Source organism: Plectropomus leopardus, chromosome 16, assembly GCF_026936395.1.
Source record: "Plectropomus leopardus strain MGB_pleo_1.0 chromosome 16, ASM2693639v1, whole genome shotgun sequence".
Lineage (NCBI taxonomy): Eukaryota > Metazoa > Chordata > Actinopteri > Perciformes > Serranidae > Plectropomus > Plectropomus leopardus.
The window spans coordinates 12581291-12608555 of record NC_142191.1 but is presented as its reverse complement, the minus strand read 5'-3'; the positions used below and the strand labels follow the sequence as shown (position 1 = coordinate 12608555).

The 27265-nt window shown below is 38.2% G+C and overlaps 1 protein-coding gene across 1 annotated transcript in view; it reads left to right on the top strand.

Annotated features, from left to right (window-relative positions):
• The first annotated feature begins 14393 nt into the window (after positions 1-14393).
• LOC121955187 (tyrosine-protein phosphatase non-receptor type 14-like) overlaps positions 14394-27265 on the top strand; it is a 53092-nt gene continuing 40220 nt past the window's right edge. Inside the window, exon 1 of the mRNA XM_042503032.2 lies at positions 14394-14776. The gene's annotated coding sequence lies outside the window, so the exon portion shown is untranslated. The remainder of the gene's footprint in view (positions 14777-27265) is intronic.

Genomic DNA, 27265 nt, shown 5'->3' with positions numbered 1-27265 from the left:
GCATATATTTTACAGTGCAGTGGCATTGACACGTTGTACAGTTGCAGGTAAGATGCAGACTTGGTTCGTCAACTTGTCTTCAAAAATGTAAGCCGTAATGTGAGCCGTAGCAGCACCATTTGATATTTATAGGTTTACCAATAGGTTTATTTGTGTCATTGGCTGTAAGTTGATGGAGGTCACACACTCTCATTTCACACGAGAGCATCCTCCTGCCTCTCGAACGTCACACGTCCTCGACACGTTCTGGACTGACTGACACCCATATGAGCAGTGCTCAGTACAAAGACCGCCTGAAGCACTGACTGGCCATAAACAAGCGAGACCTGCGACTTGACCGAAAATCTACTAAACCTCCACTGCACGTCTTGATCAATCAGAATCCCATCATGATGTACTTCATGTTCCCATAGAATTAGATTAGATAGATACAGTGTTAAAGGGAATATTCAGATTCTTTATTTAAATACATTTTTTTGTTTCTTATTAAAATCTACCAATGATCATGGGAGTTTTAAGAATTTTACAAGAATGACACTGAAAACACAAAAGAAACAACAAAAACAACAGACAAACAAGCAAATAAAATAAGTATGCAAAGACCTTCAACAATTTTTAAAATATCTATTGCCTGGCAACAGAACTGGAAACATGCTGAACCTCTTGAACACTAAACTATTATTTAAAAAGAACACAATAGATAAATAAATAGTAGCCATGTTTTTTCTGATGCCAACATAAAAAAATCCCATTTTTATGCAGCCCAGTTGCCAGAGAAAAATGTTGCTATTGTGTATATCTATAAATCACAGATCCGTTGCATTTGTAGTATTGTATTGTATTTTCAAAGGAATGCAGTTTAGATCACATGTATATGAATTTCATCAGGATGTGAAGGGTGTGTCACCTAAGTCCCACTAAACGGGGACGTTTTTAACAAGATATTTGAGGCATTTTCAGCAGTGATTGTGCCAAAAAAGCAAGAATTGTTTTCTTGACACATCAGCTGCATTTCCAAACCTGATTATCGTACCAAAAGTGGGTATCTTTTAGTGAAACATCTGTAGCTTTTTTTCGACTGCAATTGAACCAACAAGAACAGGGATTTTTTTGCAAGACATTGTCTGCCTTGGGTAATTGTGCCACCAAGGCTGTTTTTAGTGGGATATCAGTGGCACAAGTTTCAATATTCACTATATAATAGTGAAAAAATGTAACACATCTGCCGCGGAAATGTACAATGACAGCAGTTAAGTTGTTATCTAGGGATTTCCAGCAGTGGCTGTGCCACCAAAACAGGGTGTTTTTTTTTTTTTTTTAGCAAGGCCTTGGCGGTATTTTCAGCTGCAATTGTGACACCAAGAGCTGGTATTTTTTTTAAGAGACATCAATGGCTTTTCCAGTGGGATTGGTGCCACCAAAAGCAGTGATTTTTTTGTATGTGAAAAAACAGCACAAAAACTGGATGTTTTTAGCAAGATATCAGTGGCATAAGTAATCTGCTACATAATAACATACAAATGTTTCATATCCATGATTTGCAGAAATGTACAATGCCAACAGCTATTCTGGTGATTAGGTTATTAAATGTCAGTGGATGCCACATTTTTCCCATTTTGTTCTATTTTGGAGTGATTTATATAATAAATGAATCATTAAAACACCACCTTTTTACTGTTTAGTCATTAACCAGTCAGGCGTCTTCTATTTGTGATGTCCTCTGTTCCTTCCAAGTGCGTCTCAGCTCAGTCATAGAGGACAGAGAGTCCAATTATTTCCCCCCAAAGCTGCAGAGTAGAACATTATATTGACTATTTAGGCTTAAAAAAACAATTACAGACTTCTATGTAAGTATTTATCAGATTTTCTCATTATCCACAACAATCAGTAACAGGTGCTGTATCAGGTTATTCAACTGTGTGTCATCTGAAAACACTTTAAAGGAGCTGTATGCAACAATCAGAGCATTACTATGGCAACAAAAAGTTATTGCTAGGTAAATATTCAGTGGACTAATGGCATCCTGAGCAGAGAATGAAGTTACACTACCTCTGTGTTTGTTGTAATGCGAGTTAATTTGTGGTTTGTAAAAGACACAAAGTCTTTTACAAATTGACGCAGTTTCCTTATGTAATGGTCACAGTTTGGCTAAGTTTAGGGATGAAAAACATTTAATGTCTCAAGAACAAAAAATGCTTGTTTAGGTTAAGAAAAAAGATGTTTGTTTTCGGTTAAAATGACTACTTATGTGACGCAAGTCCGTAAAAAGATATAACTATGTTGACCTTTTGGTTTTACACAGGAGACAAACAGCTGGTTGAAAGTCAGAGGGCGGGTGACTCTGAGGCTTCATGTCTGTTTTACCTATGAGACCGGGCTGTGGTTGTAAGCAGACTTGCTCATTTCAGACACATTTCACTACGTTCACACTGAATGGGCAGATAGCCAATTAGCACCATTAGCTGACAGTCGCTGGCTCAGTCACCTCCATGTTCATAGACAATTCATATGCTCTGAAATGTGTATCGAGCTCCTTTAAAATATTACTGACAGAATGAGGAGGAATGTCCCTTTTGGCAAGTGTGTGTTGCCTTAGATCCTCCTCTACGTCATTGGAGGAAGACACTAAAGCTCAAAGAAGCAATTCAAGTTAAAAGGAATTGAGAGGGCTCGTTCACATGTTGCAAAGGGTTGAAAAATGTCAAGCTGTTTAAAAAGCTCCAACTACTCTATGGTGCGAGGCAGCCGTTTTTAGATTCATCACCTTGGGAGAGCATTTTAGAAAAGGTGAGTATTTGTGGGTGGGAAGCTCTGGCTTTGTGTGGATGAAAGAAGGAAACCAAGAGAGATGTGTGGTTTCAAAAAGTGTCCGTTTTCTGTGGCCACGGCCTTATAGGTAGACAGAATCTGCCTCGCATCATATTTTAGAGTTGCTGAAGACTTATATCAGCAGGGCTTAGTTTTCTGCACATTGTCTTCTTCTCATGTTTTTTAAAGGATTCAAGCAAATTTGTTCAGGTTAACAAAACACCCGCAAGTATTTGGGTCCCAGGGTGAACTTCTTTCACACTGTTGAATCCCAAAACATGAGCTTCAGAGAAGAACTGCTCTGGCTTTAATCCAGACATGAGGTTGCCTGGGGCAAAGCCATGGACACTGCTTTACCTTCAAACTCTACTTTTTTTTCCTGTTTATCTTTCCAATATTATAATTTGACTCATAAATAAATGATATTCAAGCATTCCACTACATTGGGACTAGGTACTACTCACAAATATGCATAGCTCCAGTAAGCCCCCCAAGCATTTTAGTATATTTGTCATTTTTTAGAATAAAGACATATATAAAAGTGAATCATCATTCTGTTTTCAATTAAGCTGTGTGCTTGTGCTATGCATTTAGTCTATGACATGAACGTTTTGTGTGTGTGTGTGTGTGTGTGGGCTGGGGTGTGTCTGATGTGTGGGCTGATGCACTGTATAGGCTATGTTATGTTATTGTCACATTTTGGAAGTATTGCGATTTTATGAATTATGGCAGTACGGGCGCTGTACGGTCCTTGACCTTTGCCCCTGCCTTGTTATCACTTGTATTCGTTTTGTATCTATTTGGATGAATATACTTTGACCAAAGTCAATTTAAAAACTGCATTTATATCAAAATTGCTGTGTACCATTATATCTGCTTTCACTTAAACAAACATCATACAGCAGCATTCCTATAGTTTAAAACAAGCTAGATTTAAGACTTTCAAAGAGTTTTTTGTTGCCACTTGCAATGAAATTGAAGAGCACTGCTGTAGGAACATGCATTGGTATAGCTTTAATTTACCATTTCTCTAAACCTACCAAACCAAACCTACTTTAATAACTAACCTTGCAGTGTCTTACATTCCTGTTTATAGTTAAGTTAGAAGATAAATAGACCTACTGAACACAACACAGCAGAGTATCACCACACAAATGTAAAAAAGGTTCCATACTTTATTAAAGAAATTGTTTCTCCAAAAGTAAATGGTACAACCGCAAGTATTAAGAAAAAACAAAATTAAAGTGCCAAAAAATTGAAATAAATAACACTTTTATTTTTTTAAACTTTTTAAAAGTTTTATCAATTTATTTGTAAAATTTGTCAGTTTAGACGCTGTTCTGACACATTACTGCCTCTCAGGCTTAAGAATGAAGTGCACCTACAAATGAAAATTCATTTTATTTGTTAGACAGTTTAAACTGACTGGGCAGATAACATATCTGTCAGGGTTTTTTTGTCATTCTGTTTTTGTTCATTGCACTTGCTGTACAGCCGTTCATTTTTGTGAGTTTTGTTTTTACATATTCGAAATAAAAGATTAATTCATTCATGCAGAAGCCAATCATAATGAAGGGGTGGCCGATCAGATTTCAAGGGTTTCAATGTTAGAACTGATCAAATAATGTTAAAACAACGACACTCAGTAAAGCTGGGGATTTTTCCAGGTCCCTGGAGGCCTCAAAAGATTAGAAAAAATACACTGGATCATTTATCCAAAAAAGAGTAACAGAAGCATGGATACATTTTATGTCTTTGGTTTCCAACAATGAATTATTACCAAATAATTAAACATTAACAGAACACTTAAATTGCTGATGTCAGAGAGGAGACGATCATTTCTGACTGTTGGTGTATTGTGTCATGATTCTGGGTTTTGTCTCTTCTTCTGTTATATTTTTCCTTGTTTCATTTTGTACATGTGCTGTTCCCTGTTTTATTTTGTAGAATGACTCCTCGTGTGCAGGGACGGCTCTACCCAATTTGGTGCCCAAGGCGCCCCAACCCTAACCCGCAACTCCGCACCCAATAACGACACATCACATGCTCACACATAATTTAGGAACATGTCACTGTTTATTTATTTGTAATGTTAATATATATATATATATATATTTTTTTTTTTGACAGAAAACACTAAGTGGCCATAGAAAATTATTGTTTTATTATTATTTTCCTTGAGGCCAAGGGGGACTGGTGGCTTGGTGGCGCCCCTCCAGCAGATGGCGCCCTAGGTGACCGCCTATATCGCCTATGCCAAGAGCCGGCCCTGCTCGTGTGTCATTACTGATTTCACTTCCTGTCTTTGTGTGTTTTTCCCGCCTTAGTATTTCCCTGATTAATTTCACCTGTCCACTCACCTGGGCTGCAGTTAGCCCTGTCATAACATAGCGACTTCAACAGAAACAGTAGTGCATTTAACACACTGTTGTGTTATGCAGGTCCACCGCCTTTTGATACGGCGCAGTTGAATTCAATTTGATTCAAAGGTGCTTTATTGGCGTGGGAAAATTAACATCAACGTTACAAAAGCAAGTGTGACATAGAAACAAAAATTTTAAGAACAAGAAGGAAAGATCTACCTGACTTTGGTTTACATACATTTTGCAGCTGATTGGGTACTCCTCTGACACACCCACCAAACACATCTCAAAGTCTGTTGCACGCCGTTACAAACCCTTGTCCGCAAACTTGTGGTTCAAATCCGAAAATCACAACACAGCACGCCGTTTTGAAACTGAACACATCCCTCATTTTCCTTTGTGGTTTCCTTGTGTCGTTAGTTCTTCCTGCCTTCATCTGTTTCCCGCCTGTCACACCTGTCTTTTATTTGTCTGGTTTGTCATTCTCTGATCTCTTAGTTCTTCCTTGTGTTCCTCATGTGTTTCTAGTTGGTTTTACTTTAGTTGTGTTATCTGCATCATCTGATTATCCGATTTCAGAGATTTTTTCGATTTAAAAAATTGCTTTTGTTCAAATTCATCAACTAACCTGCCATTCTGCATTTGGGTCAACATCTTGAACCAATACGCAACATAATGCATCGCGGAGAGTGCAGCTCTGGAGGGTAAAGTCTGGTCATGTGGATTTAGATCAATTATCAGTTAATCACAACCAGATCTGAAGCCAAAACTAGGGGGCAAACAGAGTGCAGACAAAATATAACGGCTCCGAATGAAATCCTTTTAATAAGTACTGAGAAAAGAGGAATCAGACTAATAGCTGTCCAAATGAGATGCCAAAGAGCAAATGTTGTGTAATTATTAAATGCAGAGGGATTCAGATGTTAACTCCCTGTTCTACAGGACTTCCAAACAAAACAACAACCTGTTTACTCCCAGGCAGGAATGTTATTACACAATGTTTCACAGCTTGAATCTATGTGGTTTTATTTTTTCTAATTATTTCATATGTTTTTTTTTATTTTTTAGCTTATCTGTCTTCTGCACTTTACTGGTTTTAGAAACAGATTCTTCAGTTGAAACAGTGTGTACTAACATTTTAATGACTGACTGCATTTTGAAAAGCTTTCCTGGAAAATTGTGCGTGGTTTGGTCTTAATCCTGTCAGGACTTTTTTTTTTTTGTTTTTTTTACATAGCTCTCCATCATAAGTATGCCTCAAGTTTAAAATACAAAGCACTGAAAACAAATGTATCTGGCTTTGAGATTTACTAACTTTTGAACAATTCTTGTGGTGCAAAAAAGCTGGTCAGGGGCTTAAAGGAGACCTTTTGTGTTTTTCCTTATTTTCTGTCATTTATGTATAATGTCACAATGTCGGATGTTCATTTTAAATGCTGCCGAAGTTTCAAATATTGAGGTAAAATTATGTAAAAATGATCTCTGTGTGTAAAAACCTTCTGAACATCATCATTTTTATTCTATTTCTATGCTCATCTGCTCCAGACATGCTACTGCAAATGTTTACATTACATAACCCACATTTCTGCATGTAGTTAAATGTGATTTTAAGTTACTTGTGAAAATTTTGGTTTAGAGGCTTTTATTTGGTGATTTTTTTTAAAATCAAAATCAGAACAGGATTTATTACCAAGGAGGTTTTCACTTACAAGGAACCTATTTTGATGCGATGCATACATTAAATATACAGTAAGCATGTTAAGAGGAAATGAAAATAAAGGCAAAGTTCTGCAACATAAACATAGAATGCAAACTTTACAAAACAAAAACTAACTTTAAACAATACTAAAACATATATATTTAAAATATCACTGAGAAAGATGTACAGTTTTGTGCAGGATGTGCGAAAAATATTACTTAAGGGATGTGTAAAAGTTCACAGTGTAGTGAATATGTGCAATGAACTGAGGTAATGGTCAAAGTATGTTAATATAATGTATATAGACGGTGTCTAAGTGGGGACAAGAGAGTGTGTCCGTGCGGGTCTCGGGCATTGTTGGTGAAGCCCACTGCAGTCGTGAAGAAACTGTTATTGTGGCATGAGGTTTTGCTCCTGATGGACTGAAGCCTCAAACAGGACTGGTTCAAAGGCTTCAATATTTCCACCACACCTTAGGGTTCAGGAGGGACAGCAGGTTACATCCAATAACCGTCTCAATATAGGGAATGATGCACTGAAGTCTGCCCTTGTCCTTGCCTGTGGCAGCAGCATAACATCAATGAAACATGTAATCTTTGTTCTGTTCCGAAAATTGTGGTGTTAAAGCTTTTTCTGGAGATTTTTCACTGTAGACATTGCCACTAAACTGTGTTACAGTGACTCCCTGGCTGCAAGTACACAGCTACATGTAGCTACATGTAGCTACATGCTAAAGTCAGGGAAACATGTAGTCTTAGTCTCTGATGTTGATCATTTCCTTTTCAATTTTGGATTAAATTGCTGCTGGAACGTGTCTGTGAAGATTGAGATGATTTTGCTGTTGAAGCTTTTATTGGTGATGAAAGAAAGTGCTGTTATACTCTGTTACAGTCATTTGGCATAGCCAAATTTACTTCCTTGGATGATTAAGGCATGAGCCGCCCTACTCTCCCTCTGACTGGCTAGTGCTCTTTGCCTCTGTTGGTTGTGTTAAGGTTACAAAAGTTTGATTTCTTGGGGGGGTTAAGGTAAGAATGTCTGGATAAGCCAATCAGAGGCAGTGTAAGGCAGAGTATAGGGCAGCTCATGACTTAACCCAGTGGTACCCAACTTGTGGCCCGTGTGCCAAATCTGGTGCCTGAGTGTGTTGGGTGGCCCACTAATCATTGTCTCATAATGAAAATAAACTTATTCATGCAAGGATTTTAGTTTATTATATTTTTGAATATAAATAAGGTGCTAGAGTAAAAAGTGGCCACCAGGCAAAGTGAATAAAAATTTAAAATAGCAGAATGGAACAAATCTGTAATATATAATGACATTAAGTCAAAAATGAGTAAAAAAAAATTCTCCGTCCATATGTATATCATGTTTGCACAGACCTCTGCCATCTACAACACTTCCTCAGTTCAAAAGCACAATATTACATCCTCCTCCTCCGTTTCCTTGTGCAGACATTAAGAGCAACAGATGTAGTATAAAGAGCACAAAAATCCACTTAGGGCTAGAGGACAGGACTTTGACCTAGGAGACCGGTGTTTGTGTCCTGTGTAAAACTAAAAGTCAAATGTTATTTTACAGCATCAGTTGTTAGTCACATGAGTTGACTGATGTGACTAACATCAAAAGAGACAGGCGCTAAGCCTAAGTGTTTCAGACGGAGGGTGAATACAGGTGCTCCACAGATTGGTTGAGGAAATAAATGTTTTTTTAATGACAAAGCATTTAAACATGTTCTTGCAAAAACTCAAAATACAAGTATGACCCTGAAAATGAGCAAAATAGGTCTGCTTTAACCCTCTGAAACCTGGAGTGACATCACTTTTCTTTTGCTGCCTTTTTTCCTCCTTTGTTCTGTTTTGGGGTAATTTCTTTTTTCATTTCTCATTGCCTTATTCCCATGTTTTTGAAAGAAATCAAGCCAATTTGCTCAGGTTTTAAAGGGTTAATAAAACCCCACAGACAAAAAAGACTACATTCCCAATCACAGAGTGCACAATAACTTTGGCAATAACAATGACAAAACCAAGAAAGCAAGAAAGATATAATAAATGGCTCTGTTGCTGCCAGTAATCCAATCATCCAAAACATTTCAATGCTTTATAGGATGATGTCCACTATAAATGTGGACACATATGTGAGGGAGAACCACTTGTGCTCTTTTGAGCGTATCAAACAGCAGAACTTCATGCACAGCGACTGTAAAAGGGCTGAAGGTCTCATAATAGCAATACCAGTGTTTTACACTCCCACAGCATCTCCCACAGGATATCACAGGAAACACAGTCCTCTGCCTGCTTCCAAAATCCTTAAGATAAATAAAAAACTCATTGTTTCTCCTGGAACTCAAGCTAAACTATTGGTCATGGTGAATAGCTGAGACACACCCAGCCTGCAGTACTGTTATTTTGTATTTATTTTGCCATTTTCTCATTGGAGAAAATATATATTTTTTTTAATATTCTGAAAATGTAATGTTTCTTTTGTGTGCATTGCATTCTGGTCTTTTGTGATTAAGGCCTTCGGCGGTAGATGAATAGATACAGTAGATAAAATAGCCTACGAAGAAAAGGTTCAGAGAATTCTGAAGTCGTTCCCACGTCTATGACCTGAGCTGAAAATATTTCAATGTGATGTCATGTTGTCCTTTTATTGACGGTAAAATATAACAAATAATTAGTTAAGGGAAATATACTACCAAGCAGGGCATGGGACCAGAAATGCTGCAGTGGGCAAGTTGCAGCACCAACTACTATTTCTTTCACTGTATCATTGTATTTAGAGTGGAATTTTCCTTTAAGGAGAGGGATTGCCTCCCTAATCTGGCAGTCTGATATCAAAATACTTGTGATACTGAATAACAGCGAATTCAGTTGCTCAGTTGAGCGATGATATAGCAGTGTGTTGTAATCTGAACTTTCGTTGTAAATTGTTGTGGTAGCTGGTCCGGCTGCTTTGAGTGTATCCCACTGCCTAGTTAATCGCTGCTCTGCAATGCACTGATAACGCCACCACAAACCATGTGATTGGACAGCGTTGTCGTGGAAACTCCCACCCTCTGATTCCCCCAAAATATGTTAACTTTTTAAGCACTGTTGCAGTTGTTAGTACTGTTTATAGAGTTAGCACTATAGACTGTATAAAAAGACAACGTGATCCCACTTACCCCCGCTATGCTTAAGTGAGGCTAAAATATTGGTTATAAGGGCGCGGCTGTCTTGTGATGGTGAAGTCATTCAGAGCCAGAGTCTGTGCAGAAGTGATATCTGCAGTGGGACAGTTCCCGCCAAAACACCCATCTGACCGATCGCGAGCAGCCTCATTGAATGCGAGTGCATGGATTGGCTGTCACAGCTGCCAACCATGGCGGCAAATCCCCTTTTTGTCGAATTTAATAACTCATTAATACCTAACATATAATAAAACAAACACTTGAACAAACATCTGGGTGATGAGAACTACCTTCAGTGACAGAAACCATCATTGGGAAAAATGTATTTGGCGTGTAATTTGAGTTTTTAGTTTGGCCCATGTCCCATTCACTAACATGGAGAGGTGGGCTTAATGACCTACACTGCAGACAGACACCAGGGAGTGATCAAGATTGAAAAGTTACACTTTGGGGCAACTGTCATGTTCATCTTTATATAGAGTTTATAGTTACCACCATTAGGCGTTAACCACCAGCTCAGCTACCTCCATATCGAGAACTGTGCGCAGACAATCCCACCCCAGACTCTGAATCATAGATGCTCTGAATATGCCTTTTTTGAATTCTTTCATTAATGTAGATTTGTGAGTAATGAAGCTCTGCATAACAGTGATATTATAATAGGTGGAGCACTGCTGTGTGGTGGATGCTGAGGAAAGGACTACTGAAGTCCAGTACAGACTGGGGTTTATATGCAAGTATGCATGCATCATCAAATATATATTTAAATGTATTCCAAAGTTATGGTTCAAACATAAAAGGTGAGTAAGACCACCTGTCTGAGAAGTTTGTAAAACTGGGAAAACACCTGTACAGATTATGTCTTTTGCACCACAATTGCTTGAAGATGTGAGACATATAATTGCTATATAGGTTACTAAGTTTTGCTATTTTTTTAGTCTGGCTTTACTCTTTTTTTGGAACTTTATAAACACATGCTTGTGAGTGTCACCTTATAATAAGTGTTGTGTGACTGTGATTTATTTACATGCTGTTTTCTTGTGTTAATTACAACTGCTGTAAGTAGCATTTTAGCCACAAGAGGCTGCAATTTGGTCACAAATAAGGCAGGATTGTCTTTAGTCCACTGAGAGTTGAATTGCTCTCTTATTTTTTAGAACTAATAATCAAGCAAATACATAGGCCTACTTAAAAGAGCAGAGATTATGTTGATTGTGTAGTTCTCACAGTGTATTCATTTGTTTTATACTTTTCAAGATAATTAAGAGCTGAGGAATAACTTAAGGGAAACACAATAAGTTTAGTTTTTCTCTCATTGAACCCTGCTCTCATCCCAAAAAGAATGTCATTTCATACTAGTTTCAAGACGTGTATGACTGTTTCTTATTTCCTGTATTTTTCACTCTCTTGTGGTACCATTAAATGTTCCTGTGATGTCCTTGCAAAACTCAGGGATTAATCACTGGCCGTGGGGTTTATAGAGTTTGCTTTGAGAAGGTATAATGAGATCACCATGGACTCTACTCACAAGGGCTCATGACAGCACGGCAGCAAGTGGGTGACAGAATACTGTAGCAGCATATAAATCACATTTTAGTTAAATGAGATTATTGTCTAAGGTGGTTTAAGGTAGCAGTGTGGACTACACAACCTTATATATAAAAAGTTTATGATAAATAATAATTTACTGTTTTACTACTACTCCCACAAAGATGAAGCCATATTTAAGGAAACAGAGATCGATAAGACAAATTGTTTTTTAAAAGACTGTTGCTGAACATATGTAAGTCTGACAAAAACAAAAACAAATAAAAATTATAAATTTAATTTTACCAATTTTGCACTGTATATATATATATATATATATATATATATATATATATATATAAATATAAACATACAGGAAACAAAGTTCAAGAACAATGGTTGTTTAAGATATTTGTTGGACTCAACATATTTGTTTGATTGGCAAAAAAAAAACAAAAACTAATTACTAACTAATTAAACTAGCTAAATTCTAATATAACTAACTGACTAAATGAAATAATAGATAAATATAAATAAATAAACTTAAAACATATCACAAAACGTCATTATCAGGCAGACTTTTTCTTTTAATCATAAGTATCGAATTTCACGATCAACCTTACATAACACAGAAGTTTATATGTCTTGCATGCTCATGTATTAAAACATATTAAAAATGAAACAATATCGAAATTTGTCCCTACACAATAGCCTAACGCCTACATGTTGTAAAAGTGTAGCTTATGCAAATAAATTGCCCCACCGAGGTTGTAACTCATCCCGGGCCAAAAGGCAAAAGGGGGGGACATAAATATGTGAGGGGACCTCCTTTGTTCGACGTTTAGTCACCTCTGTGGCCCCTGGAAAACCATTAAACGAAGAGGACTTCTCCCAGGAGCCCGGCATTCCTCAGATTCCTCCGGTCTGATGTCAGAGGAGAGGGGGCGGGCCTCCGGAGGCATCTGGACCCGCTGCTGCCTTCACGGGCCCCGCCGCGGCTGCGACATCTGGGCCCTACTCTATGTTTGGCTTATTCCAGTGGAGGAAATCAACATGGACACGTTTCTACCTGCCTTTTTTGATAAATGTGCTTTCTTTTGACCAGCAGCATGAGGTTATGTTTTGCTGATGTGTAATTGTACAGTGGGGATGCAGAGTAGCCTTTAGCTTTGCTGTGAATTAGATGAGGACATTGATAGCCCTTTCATTCGTGTCTGTATGCTAAATATGGAATATTATAGAGGAGAGTAGAATAAAATAGAATAGAAATACTTAATCACTTCCGTGAGGGGCATTGTTTTGTTACAGCAGCAAATATGAGAGCAGCAACTGAATGAAATACTTGTTAAAAAGGCAAAATAATGCAAATTTAAATACAAATGAAGGCACTTAACATAGGATAAAATAAAATAATCAAAAAGAGCAATAAAAAAAGAAAAAATGTGCAAATATATGTGCAAAAAGTGAAGATGGACGTGCAAACATAGTAATGTGCAGAATTGAGAGCAGATGTGCAACAGAGACAATGATTAGTGAGTCCAGTACAGATGACGAGTTCACCATTAAATATGTTAAAACCTGCAGCCAGTTAGTTTAGCTTAGTAAAAACACTGGAAACAAGATCAAACAGCTAGCCTCTTTTAATACTTTATTGCTATACTTTTAATCATCCCATGACCCCTTGGCTTTCTCCTGGGACCCTTTGTGAGGGTACCGAACACAGTTATTTTACCTTTGTATGTTTATTTTAAAATTGTTTTTATTTTTGTTTCTTTTGTTTTAAATTAAGTTTAATTTCAGTCAGTTTCCATGGCTGATTTGTTTCATTTTCAATTTATGTTGTTTAAACATTTTTGGTTTGAGTTTAGTTTTTATCAGTTTCAGGATTAGTCTTAGTTTTTTTTATTTATTAATCATAATGTGGGGTGTGTTTGTCAGGGGCAAGATTTAACAAGTTCAAACATAACAGTTTGTGATGGAAATTCACTTGCGTAGCCTAGTTATGTAGCTGTAGTTGTTTGTTGTTGAACAAGCAACGTCTCTCCTCAAAGTTTACGATGAGCTAAAAATATTTAAGGATCCCAGAGTAACTATAGAAGAGTGTGGACTACTACTTATTACTAATATATTTTACCTGTAAAAAGAAAAAACAACAACTCGGCTCTGTTACTAATGTTATGTATTTTCAAGTTATCTTTCTTACTGATGTGCCTTGTATGCGGAGAAGTGTTATATGTGGTTATGGACTCTATTACTTGTTTTGTGTGATGAATAATTCTCAAAAAAAAAAGAAAGAAATTAAAGGAAAAGAAAAAAAAACCCTTTCAAATTACTATTGATTTTATTAATTTTTGATTACTCTTTTTTGTCTCTTTGTTTGTCAGGTTGTTTCTTCTCTTCAGAAAAACATACTATTGGTGATGATGTTGCATGTGTGAATGATTTTGTAACATATACATCTTACAACGTTTAATTTATTTTTGTTTTATTTTTTAAAACAGAAAAAAAGAAAATGATGGTGATGGTATGCTGTGCTGTATAATGTGCACCAATTTTGATTAAAATAGAAAATTAAATAAAAAAAGAAAGAGTTTTGTGTGAAGGACACAAAAGCATTTCAGTCTTGTTTTTTATTTTATTGTTTTTAATTGATCTAAAATTATTATTCACATCTAGTTTTAGTTTTTAGTTTAGTTTTACTTAACTAAAACAACCTTGCAAGAACCTTTGCTTCACACTAACTTACAATAAATCTCGATATTCCGATGCTTTCTGCTGCTCTTGAACGCATCATCTGCTCCTCTCTCCCCCTGTCCTGAACGTCTCCATTGGACTTGAGGGACCACTACTATAAACATACCGAGAGTCCCTGCGCGAGGACAAGACCACGTCCTAGTTATCCACGGCCGAGCTGTGAAACTTTTTTCCTGTTCTTCAATAACTTTTGTGCTCCGTGAAAAACTTTAAAGAAACGGACAATAAAAAAAAACTTTGGCGTTGGAGCAGCGACAGGACGGCGACTTTTTGTTCTGAAAGTCGCGCTCGTCAGATTCAAGAGTGTCTCGAGACTTCGTGTTTTTTGTACATGAGGACTTATTTCGCAGAATACACGAGGATTACGTGTTTGCTGTTAGTTTAAACGCCGTCGAGCAAAAGAGGAGTTTCTCCAGCGGGGAGCAGAAAACGGCATGTAGCTCAGGATCAAGGGTGAGTCAAAAAAAATCTTCACCAGCAGTTTTGTTGTGCTCGTGGTTGCTTCCAAAACTCGTCTTGAAGAAGAGGGACACTGTTTTAAGGTATCAATCTGCAGTGTGAAAATGTAGGCCAAACGGCTGGGCCACGTAGGGCAGGAGGCAGGGGATCCCAAATATTCTCATGCTAAACCCCCACCTCCGTCCTCCACCACATAAACATACATTAACACACACACACAGCCCCAAATCCTCCTTTTCTGTGGTAAGCATGATGAGAGGTACCTAAATAACATGCAGGTGAATGCAAAACAGCGTGAATTCAGCTAATGAGGGGAGTTATATTAATGTATTTGTCTAAAGGGAGTTTATGTAAACCCTCTGCAAAACCTCCATTAGGATCCAGAGGCAAATAAACACATGCCATGCAGAGTGCACTTCAACAAATGATCTATTGTGTTTGCATTTGTTCATTTTAACCAGAAAAAAACCTCATGAGATAAAAAAAAGGCAGCAGCATAAGTTACAGATAGACTACAAATGACGAAAATACAAAATCAAAATATGCAACTCCAAAACAAGCAATAAAAAACACAAAGCAAACACATTTCTCCTTCCAACAACTGTTGGAAGTTTGTTTTATTTTCATTTCATCTTAAAACATTGAAAAATAACCATCATATTTGAAACATCAAGCACAAAAACACAGAGGACATAAAACAAACACTGTCACAACGTTAAATTGTACAGGGAGATTCAGACCTTATTTGTTTTTATTCTGTGAAGTTTTTTCTGGTTATTTGAGAGGTCGTGATAGCTTTTGTTTGTTGTTATAGAAACAGATTCAAGGAGATGTATTAGTTTAACAGAAAACAGACAAATATTTGGAGCTGTATGAAGCACAAGGTGATGTTTGACAACAAGAAAGACAAGTCTGAGAGCAAGTTACTACAAATAAATACTCAAAAGTATGTTAATATATGCTGTGAGTCAACCATAATATAAAGGAAAAATTAAAAGACCTGCTGAGATACACCCTGACACTGACATACAGAAGGTGACATACAAGTACAATAGTCCTGCAACAATGCTTTGAAACAGAGGAACCAATGAGTGCAGCTTTAAGAAACTGCACAGTGAAATCAACCTGCTGTCGACCTGTCTGTGATTTTTAGGTAAAAATGCATCCAGGCAGTTTAGAGCTGCACATGCATTTATCTCAAAGGTGATTACAGTCACCTCATGGGTTAAAAGAGCCTACAAATGATGACGTTATCATTTTTGTTTGCCCTGCTCACACCCTGTGTTCACACCGTGCATGCATGTTTGTGTGAGTGTGTAAAAAGATGTGTTTGGACATGCACATTTTAGACTGCCACCATTACTGTAAAAAAAAAAAAGAGAGGAGAGTTCTGTAAAGGCAAATATAGCTGCTGCAGGAGGCGTAGGCCGCACACACACACACACACACACACACACACACACACACACACACACACACACACACATCTGGCTGTCTTTATAAGCTCAAAGGCATGCTGTGTAAATTACATGGTGCCAGAGCAAGTGGCTTGGGGAGTACACACCACTTTTAAAACTGGTGGGGGATTTAAAAGGACCAAAAGTCAGAGTTGTAGGTTCCGCCTTCGTCCATGCTGCTCATCACCTCATTGTGGGGCTTGTTAAAGAGTCAAAACACAACAGAGTGGGGTTAAACATCTAATGTCTCATCAAATTTGAAAACAAAGATTCTAGTTGCACCTGAAATGTTAAGTCCCAAAGGCCATGTTTTGTTTATGCTCAGCATGCTAAGATCCTAATAGGTGTTTACTGCATAATGCAAGTCTGCATGTAAAAGGAAAAGTGGCCATTGTTTGTGTAGCCAGTGGTCATTTTAGTCTAAAGTCCATGTGATTGCTACGTGGAGCAAACACACCTGTAATTTTGGTCAAGTGCTGCATGCTGTGGCACTCGAAGAGAGGGAGGGAGGAGAAGTTATTGTTGTTTTTGTCATAGAGGTTTAACTGAAGGCCAAGAAATGTACAGAACTCCTTCAAACTCTGCTTGTTTTGTTTTTCTGCAGATGAAGGGCTATGACCACTTTCTTAAAATTTGAATGAATTCCTGACAAAATAACAACATAAAGTTGTTGAGATACAAAGTAAGGCAGCTTAAATAATGATAAAAACTCTTTTTAGTGCTGTGGATTTATCATGGTTTATAGGGGCGTAAATAAATATCAGAAGACGTACAGTATATATGTGATGTTATGTGTTGTGAAACTATATTGATTCTTAAAACACTATCCATTTTTAATTGATTACAATTTCTTATTTTATTAATTTTCTCCCCCTAAAGAAATGTGCATGATTTTATTTTAATGTATCTTATTTTATTTTATATTACTGATATAGGCAAATGTTAATTCCTTTGCTCAGAGTGCACAAAAACTATTGCCATGGTCTTGGATGTTACAGAGACTGTGATAAATACAAATGCACATCCCAAAGTATAGACTGCATAAAAAAGTAATCCTATTATTCAGATTGTATGTGTATGGTGGTATGTCCTTTTGTCTTTAATGTTTTTTTCTCCAGAATTACATTTAAAAAAAGCTGATATATGGCCTTGCTTACATTTTCACAATATATCAAAATATATTCAATATTAACCTCCGTTTCATGATTCGTAGTTGAATTGCTAATACAGATAGTAATATTGCAGCCCTAAATGCGTTTATTCATTTGTCATGTTAGTTTTAGATATGTCACACAGTTCTAATCATAAAACAAATTGCCATTAATATTATTATTAATATGAAAAGTAGAGTTTTAGGAAAGCAGTGATTTAATTAGATTTATAGGGGCAATTACTACATTTCTTGCCTTTCTGTTGAAATTTTCTGCACCAGTTTACTCCCTTTCATCAATTTATGGTTGAAAATGTGTTTATTTACGCTAAAATAGAAGTCCTATGCTTTCATGTTTTCATAGGCTGTAAATATCGATCTCCTCAGCACCCCTCTGAAATTTACACCTATGCATACCAAAAATATGAAATAGTATAATATACAATATTATGTGAGCTGTGTTTATGTGACTGTGTGCAGTAACTTGTGTGTGTGTGTGTGTGTGTGTGTATTGAGACTTGCAGATGTGCTTTTGTCAAAATTGTGTAAGCGCTGAACTCTCATGCAGCCCGACAGACAACAACAGAGCAGACAGCGTGCTGCAACTTGCCCAACTCTCCCACACTCAACCTTTAGGCACCTTCCAGGTGCTACGGGCAACCTGTCAATCACAGCTGCCCCCCTAGGCCAGGTCAGACCCCTCTCCTCGGGCCCAGTTTTAACATAACAGACATATTTTTTAAGGGTATTTTGTGTGGAAGTGTGTACGTGATTTAGGCCACTTCTCTTTCCTGCTAATAGAGCATCACACAGAGACATTTTCCATTTGATCTCTGGTGTAAAATGTGAGAATTTTCCTTTCCTCATGGCCATTATGTGCGGTGGATACAGCCGGATGTGAGCAGTAGCAACCCCAAAGTGTTGCTGCTTTCATAGGCCTGTAAACTCGGTGCTATTGAGGTCCCTATTAGTGTTGGTGCCTCGAGGTTCAACTGTGAGAAAACACTCAGTGGCTTTTTGGTGATTGAGCATGTGTGTGTGTTTGTGTGAGTGTGATGTGGTTCCCAGGAGGGGGGGGGGGGGGGGCATGGAAAATGTGAACAGCACCGCGGTTTGGTTGGATCAGATGTGATGGCCAATGGTCCCATATGTCTGTTGTTGAAGTGGAGAGAGCCGCCACTATCAGCCTCACTGCCCGTCATTCCCTCCGTCCATCCTCCCCTCAGTGCCCCCCCCCCTCCATCCTGACCAACTGTACCAACATGATAAGAGCCTGAGAAACACCGGTGTCACACCTCTTCTTCCCTGTCTGCCCTGTTCACCATGTCCTCACTTATCTTATTTTCTCAATCGGGCGCAGGGACGCTTGTACACACACACACACACACACACACACACACAACTTAATCATATCTCCAAACTCTCCACGCCTCCATGTCATCAATCCCCAGATTTCACTGCCACAGGATGAGTCGGCAGTGCTACGTCATCGCTGGTTTGGAAAACCAGTCTCTGGCCAGTGTTGGGCTGTTTCCCTCTTTGATCCTCCCCCACTTCATGTTCCAGTGACAGTGTTTAGACGGTAATGCCAGTCTGAAACACTGGGCATTCCCTATCTGTTACTGTCAACTGTGGCACAGTGCAGCAGCCTACAAACACAGATTTCTGTTACTTTCTTGCAGTTTCTTTTCTTTGTGTAATACTTTGTGGTGTGAGTGCAATGATACATTTACTTTCAACAATGTGGAGCTGGAACAACGCATTATTTATCGTTTTACGTTGCACAAGGGGTCCAGTTTTCCACAATTCATACTCTGCACTTGATATGCAATGCATTTTGCATTTTGAAAGCAGTATTTTTGTGTTACGGGCAACTTTTTATTACGGAAATTATTATTTGCACAAGGAACTGATACATGAACAGTTAGGCATGCACCGATTTATTGGCCGAACATCAGTGTAAGCTGACATTCATCTTGTTTACTGCCATTGGCCTATCGGCGAATAAGATGACAATCCTTTATGGCAGTGGCCGATGTTTTTCTGTTGTGTCACATCAGTTTTGAGCAGACTAAAAAGCAGGGCTTGAACTAACGGTATCCCATTGTCCCAGGGACTAAAGAAAACATGTTATCCAGGACTTATTGGAGACAAAATGGTGCAATAAACTATTGATCTTGCAGGCTACGCACCCAATTTTTCCCCCAGATAATGTTACATCGTGAATAACAAACCTGAGTTCAGATCAGAAAGAGTAGAGCTAGTTTACGTTAGCAGCTGGTTGTTGGAACTAACAGCTAACAAAGATTACTTAGAGTCACATTATGATGCTTTCATGCTCTGTTTGGTGAAAATGAGAAGTGGGCATGGGTGAATTATAACATTATGTGTTGTAATGTCTTAAAAAACTTTGGTGAGAAACTTGAATAAATACAGTTGTTGGAAGGAGAAATGTGTTGATGTGTTGACAGCGATATAAAACAGATGTTAGAAAGGGAAATATGATATATAGAGTATTAAAGCTTTTGTTGGCACTAAATTGTCGATCAAATAATTGGTTGTTAAGAATTTAATAGAACGTAAAAAATTAATCGATCAGTTGAAAGGCCACGCAATGCTGTCAAGTTATATGCAAAATGTTGCTGTTAGCTTTGATTGAGGAATATATACATTGAAATAAGCAGTTTTTATGTTCTTTTTAAAAAAAGAATAAAAATGTATCGCTCAGTAATTGATCAAGTAAAGTGCTTATGATTTGTAACCCTTATTAAAGGTCTTTTCATAAATTTCTATGGTTAAATTTGTGCTCATTAAAAGGTCGTGTAATGCTTGACTTAATGATTCAAAAATAGTACCGTTATTTATTTATTTATTTATTTATTTATTTATTATAATGAAGACTGTTTCTCTGGCACAAAAGGGGGAATAAATAACAACAAAAACAAAATAAACATGTCAACAACAACAAAAAAACAAAAACATCTGTGTCCGTTTTGGCTATTGGCTGAATTATCTTAAATATCGTATTGGTATTAGGCCCAAAAATTTCACAAATGGTAGATTCCTAGTAAGAGTAAGACTACAGTGCGGTGGAAGTTGAGACATTAGCAGTTGTAAGAAAGTATCTGCTGTTGCAAAATATCTGGATGCATGAAACAGACTTTGAGAGTTATTTGAAAAAAAAATTTTCAACTTCATCTTGCTCAGTCCTCAGATACAGATAGAAAAATGTGGATAGATACTTCTGAATGCACAGGATGATACAAGGAAATTTGCTACATACATAGCAAGTTCTGCAAATGGAAGACATAGTGAATCTTTTCAGAGCAAATGCACGCCAATTTCAAACATCACTTGTAGCACTGGCTGATAGTATCAGGTATTTACAGAGGAACGAGATGTTCTTTACCTCTTTAAACTTATGAGTGTAGCTTGCATGATTTCAACCTCCAGCTGAACTTGTTGATCTGTGCACAAGTGTGTGTGTGGTGGAGATAGAGGGAGAGACAGGGAGAGAAAGTGTGTGTGTGTGTGTGTGTGTGTGTGTGTGTGTGTGTGTGTGTGTGTGTGTGATGGAGATAGAGGGAGAGACAGGGAGTGTGACTGTGCAAAGCTTTCAGACAAGGCTCCGTCGCTGTCTGGATGTCACCTCTGTGTGAACACTCTGCTCTGTGTGTTTGTGATTGTCCCCTGTGCTCTCGTGTAGTAGAGAGAACGTGTGTGTGTGTTTGTGTGCTAGTGTTTCTGTGTGTCTTTGTCTCAGAGATGAAGCTCGAGAAAGAGAGAAAGGGGGGAAAAAAAGAGAGCTGGAAAGTGAAAAAGCAGATGCGCTTGTTAGAAACACTGTCTGGCCGCCTGGCTCCACCATCTGTTTGCAGCTGCTAATGTTTCTGTGTGACAGACAGTATATTGCGTGTGTGCATGTGTGTGTGCGTGCAGTGCTGTGTGTATGCATACAGTGTATTGTGGAACGTATTTCTAAGTTCATTCCTATAAGGTGAGGAAACCTAAAGTCTACCGTTTTTTTTTTAGCATGAAAGTACACACACATATGCATCGACTATCCTCTGGCTCAGACAGAAACACACATGGCCAGAGTGTCAGATAACAGAGACAGGCCTGGTGCAGTGTCCTGCTGTCCCTAAGGCATGCTGGCAAAACAATTGTGTGCAGTGTGTGCATGCATGTCCCTTAACTTTTTTTTATACAGTAAAAGATTACATAGTTTGTGTTTTACTCGAGTGAATTGGGCAGCAAGGTTCAGTCAGGTCAAATCTGATCCAGGGTCAGATAGAAATTGGCTGTTTGTGTGCAAGAATGTGTGCAGACTTCAGAGCTGTATTTCCCCAAAACATCTCACTGCTGACTGAGCTCGTCTCAGCTCCATGGTAAGCCACTGGGGCAAAAGAGGATCAAAGTCCTTGAAAGATTTTTTTTTGGGAAAAATCAGACTAAATCTGGCTGTTTTGGAGCAGACGTGTTTTATCTCCTTGGAGAAACAGATGGTTTTGTCAGCAGATAAACAACACAAGTAAAAATGCTCTCAGGCCACATCCTCACTCATGTTTTTGATTTTAAAACAGCACTTCAGAAATGAAAAGGATCTCCATACACACAAGCATTTTAGCATGGTGTCAAAAATAATCTCTGTCCATATCTTTTCAGATAACATATCTGAAAATGGATATCACATGACGCAAACAGAAAACAGTTTGTCTACTAAGCCGCTGGCTGCTTATAGAAAATAAAATGGAGATGGTGAAAAGTAAGAGCAGATCACTCTTTGCATGGACCGATGATGAGGTGGAACACATAGTTATGATGCAGTCAAGGTGATGGAAAACATATAAACAGATGATGCAAATTAAATGGGAGCATCAGCAAAGGATGCCGTTGCAATTGGAAAGAAATAATGTTAATATTACCCGCACAAGAAGGATAAAATTACAAAAGGTATGTAGTCCTAGCTGCAATGTTTTGGCTTGACAGGTTGTCACTAAGACCCTGTTGGGAAGCTGATGTTGATGTCATAGTTCAAAATTCACAGTTTTTATTCAAATTAAAATGAAGTCCGCAGCATTTTCAAATGTCTCCGTTTGGGGTTCCAAAAGGCCAGAGCAGTGCGAACACAAGGTGTATTTTAGGCAATACCTGTGCATTTTAAAACGAAAAATCAAATAAGTGGGGAGGCAGCGGACACATACAGTATTTAAGTTGGGAGTCCTCTGTGTGAATGCTAACTCTCTGGTTTGACACTATTAGTCAGTTAATTGATAACTCAACAAGAGTTTTGATAGTGGATTTATCCTAAAGTCATTCATCAAGCATAGTTGACTGTTTTACTGTAATTTACATAATTGGAAATGTTTGTGTTTTAGACTTAGTTGGACACAAAACTGAATACTATTGGCTCATTTGAACTATTTTCCAACATTTCGTGAGCAAATGAATGAACTAGAATGGCAACTTTTTAAAAAATTGATGGGTTTTTTGACAAAACTGCAAACATGTACTGCTTCCAGTCTTTACAATTAAGATTTGTTTCAAATTCTTTTGGGCTTTGGACTTTTAGTTGGATGAAACAAGCAATATTGAGGACATCTTGGCTCAGTGGTATTTTGATGGGGATTTTTCACTATTTTCTTCCATTTTATAGACCAAATGATTATGCGAGAAAAAGGGTTGCAGATTAATATATAAAACCAAAAAGCATCAGACCTTGTTGCAACACTGGATTGATGGTTTCATTAGAAAAAAATAATCGAGAGATTAGGTAGCAGGAGTATCCAAAAAAACAAAGCACAATTGGGGAATATTGTTTGTTTCCAATGTTAGAACAAGCATCTTGAGCATGTTTCCTGTAAATACTACTTGATTTGAATTCCTTCTTAGTGATTCAGGCCTAGTTTAGGCTCGTAGACCAAACTGTAAAAGGACTATGCTGGAGGAAGAGTAGTTACGAGCCGTGAAGCACTTAACCCCTTTGTTTTGCTATAGCGCTCATGTGTAACTGGAGGGGAGGAGGAAGGGGGTGGTGTTGGTATTTCAGACAGAGACAAGCAACAGAGATCAGATTGATTGAGTTACACACGCTACACTTGCGTCCTCAGTTCTCGGCGGCCTGCGTCTAATGGTCTTAGCAGTAGGCGACAAAGTGCTGTTTTGTTCCCGCTATTGTGTGGATGTGAATGGAGCAAGGCAACAGACGGGCTGCCCCAAGAGAGACGAGACTCAGCACCCAGACCTGCAGCTCTGATACTGTGCTTGTAATAATTGTTGTCTTTCTGTCAATAATGCAAAAGTAATAAAGTAAAATTAAACATTTTAGTTTAGGTGTTTTCCTGTAGTGTTTGACCTGCAGACGAGCAACTAAACGCCACAGTTTGGTTGTACTTGTTGTGTATTTCTGCATGGCTGGTGTTAGTCACAGCTTGTTTTGGTTTGATTATAATTCTCAAGTGGCCCCTGTGTGCTGAATCCACACCTGACTGAGCAGAGAGATGACTGGCAGCAAAACATCACACCCTGGGGGGGAAACCTGTGTCAACATAGTTTTTTAACTCATTTTATATCCGTCTTTTGTCAGCTGTTAACACATAGCATCAACTGCTGCTAAACCCTACTTCTACTCACATTAGTCATTGTTGCTGCACCTGTCAAGCTCTCGTTCCCGCACGACACATCATAGCACGCAATTTACAATAATAACAGGGGACAAGGTCCAATTTAAATTCTTGATTTTTGCATCACTGAGTCCTTTTATTTTCAACAGAGGTAGACATAAGCATGATTCTCACTTCTAGCTGTTTGCAATAACATCTGTTGCTGGTCTATCAACTGTGGTTAGCGAGCAAATTAAGATAACATTAGCTTCATGAGTTTATTGAGAACATTGTCTCTGGTTTACTTTTTTTAATGTTCCCATCTGACTCGTTTTTAAACAAAAAAAAAAAAAAAACAGGGACTTTAATTTTTCCTTGTGTAAATTCGAGTAACATCAGCTGGGCTTTTAGAAGCTCAAACTCCCCCAAGTACAATAAAGAGCAGGACAACGATGCCAACAATAGTCTAAAAGCGCATCCTTTCTCCTTCTTCCTGTCCCACACCTGCTGCATGGCGCAAGAGGACAGAGGGGGGAGATGTTACGCTAAGAGCCGTGGACTGCCGTTACTCTGAGCAGAGTGCATGGAAAAGAGTTATAATATATCTGTCTCTTTTTTCCTGATGGTCTGATTAAGTCACTAAATTCACAGCAATTATTAATAATAACAATAATAATAGTAATAACAGATAAGACTTACATATCCCTTTTCTAGGTACTCAGAGACACATGAAATTCAAAAAGAAAACAAATACAAATGCAAAATAGAGACCACAAAATACTGAATACATGAACAGAAAAGTTATACATATAAGAACAGAATACAAACGCAAAATGTAGAGGATATGACAAGTCACTTTTTTAGTGAGAGCATCTGAAAAGTCACTAAATCTAGCAAGAAATTCACTATGTTTACAACACTGCACGTGACTGTTGGCTTTTGCATGAGGGAGCATCACCTCATGTCTTATTGTTAGATGTTCATATGTCTTGGAAGAAAGTAAAGATAAACACAACTTACTTTTAAGAGTATTTTCCTTTTTAAAACACAGCCGTTTACAGGATGCATAGTGATGAGATAGTGTATCTGTGTGTGACGATGTAATATAAATAACTGTACTATGATGATTGTGGAACAAAGTCAGCCTTGCTTTAGTCACCAACTTAAGAGAATGAGAAATGAGAATGCTTTATTTGTCATTGTAGGCAGAGCTTACAACGAAATTATGAGCGCAGCTCTACAATAAAAAAATAAAAATAAAAAGGATTTACACAATAAAATAAAAAGTGCTACACTGACTGTTTCATCTTCCATAAGAGCTAGACTAGTTGCATATGGAATGTAGTTAGATATTGCACATAGTAAATTCATATACTTATGTAAAACTACGTCTCGTCATTAATAAAAATAGACATACTACAGTCTATCTTCATCCTTTCTAATCCTGCATCTCTCTAAATCTGTTAAATGACTGATCAAGGTTGACTCATGTTTATGACTGGGCTCTATCACTGTCCCTTTTAGCTTTTTTTTTTTGCTTTATGGTTAATTCTTTTCTTTTTTCTCTTTGCTGATCCTGCCCCAGTATCAGCCACGGCCACAAAAAGGTAACAACAAAAATGTAATTTTCATATGAAAAATCTCCTTTTGCGTCCTTTCAACTGACCATCGTACTACTTACTGCAAAACTTGTCTTGGAAAATTTATTTTTTTGAAAGAGGATCTTCAGTCGTTCAGTCGTCGATTCGTGCCGTTAACCATTTCATCGGATTTTGTGGGGAATCGGTCACGGGGACAGGCACAAGGAACAACCGTAAAAACGAATCTTCTTGGCTGATGGCCACGTTTGCTCATGCAGGTCATAAAGAGGCGTTAGTATTAACTTGAAACTGTTCTGCAACCAGTTAAACAATCTTTGTAGTCGCTTTAATGTAAACTTTAGTTGTACACATGAAGTACACAGGTCTGAGAGGTCAGACTTTCAGATTTGTTCTCCTTTTATGAATTGACTGGCTTCTAAACACTAAACATTGTTTTAAAAAGTTCACTTCATTGGCACACAATGCATCTGCAAACAATACTGAAGAAATGATATACTTGTGGTAATGTATTTCAAGCACACACAGAAAAAAAAGAGTTTCTCTCTTTTTTTATTTTCACCTTTTTGCCCCTAACCACACCAGTCTAAGGGGGATAAAGAACAAACACAACAGAAGATGGGAATGGTTTCATATATATTTAGCCAAAGCTTGCTACTCTGAAAAAGAAAAACAACCCTCTTCCCTCAGTTTTCCCTCTCGTTTTCTCCACGCCACAAAATTACAATGTGCAAATTCATAAACGTATACGCTGTTTTTGCACGCTGGAAATAAACACGATGGTCGGGGATATGCTGCTGCAGCGCTGTAGTTGCGTTGCAGCAGCGTTTTTTGTGTCGAGGAGTGGGTTCGGTCCCCGGCTATTGTCTGTCTGTCTGTCTGGCCTTCCTCAACCACACACTTCCAACCATGCCACTGATTACTAGTTTAGAGTTGCTCTAACTGCTGTCTGGTCCTCTGGCTAACCTCTGAAGAGCCTGGTGGGTGTGTGTGTGATCCTGTGTGTTTGCGGTCCGCTCTGTTCATGCATGTCTATGTTTGTACACTGCACAGTGAAAGTATGCGTCTTTATTTGTGTCTTTGCGTGTTTATCTGCGTCTTGGTCCTTGTTGACAGTGATCTCGCAGGGCCTTTGTGCTCGGGAATATTTCTTGAGGTATTTTTGGGAGGTTTTACCGCCAACCTGTGATGTCACTTCCCTTAAGCTAGAGCTAAAGGGGAGGGTCAGAGCGGTTTGGGTCAGGTGGCGGTGGCTGGGGTCATATATCCCAAAGCTGATTTACTCACCCACTGTAGCCCAATTATTCCCTCACTGTGGTTTTCTTGCTCAGTGTGTGTCTGTTGGCACGAACGCCCAATAAAAAACACAAGATGATGCCACATTACAGTGTGCTGTCTCCGATGGATTCAGGAGAAAGGAATGTGTTACGGCTTCCAAAGGGGCACGGCTGTTAAGCGTGATTCAAATTGTACCAAACAACACGGCTGTAAGTCAGCACTTTGTAGCTCTTTCATTCAGGACTCGCTCGCCTGTGTCTTTTCTTCTCCCGCTCACTCAGCCCTGTCACACACACACACACACACACACACACCCTCACATGCACGCACACAAACACGCTTTCTTTCCTTGTGGTGCATACTTGTGTCAGGTGTGCTCTGTTTTTCCAGTCAGGGTA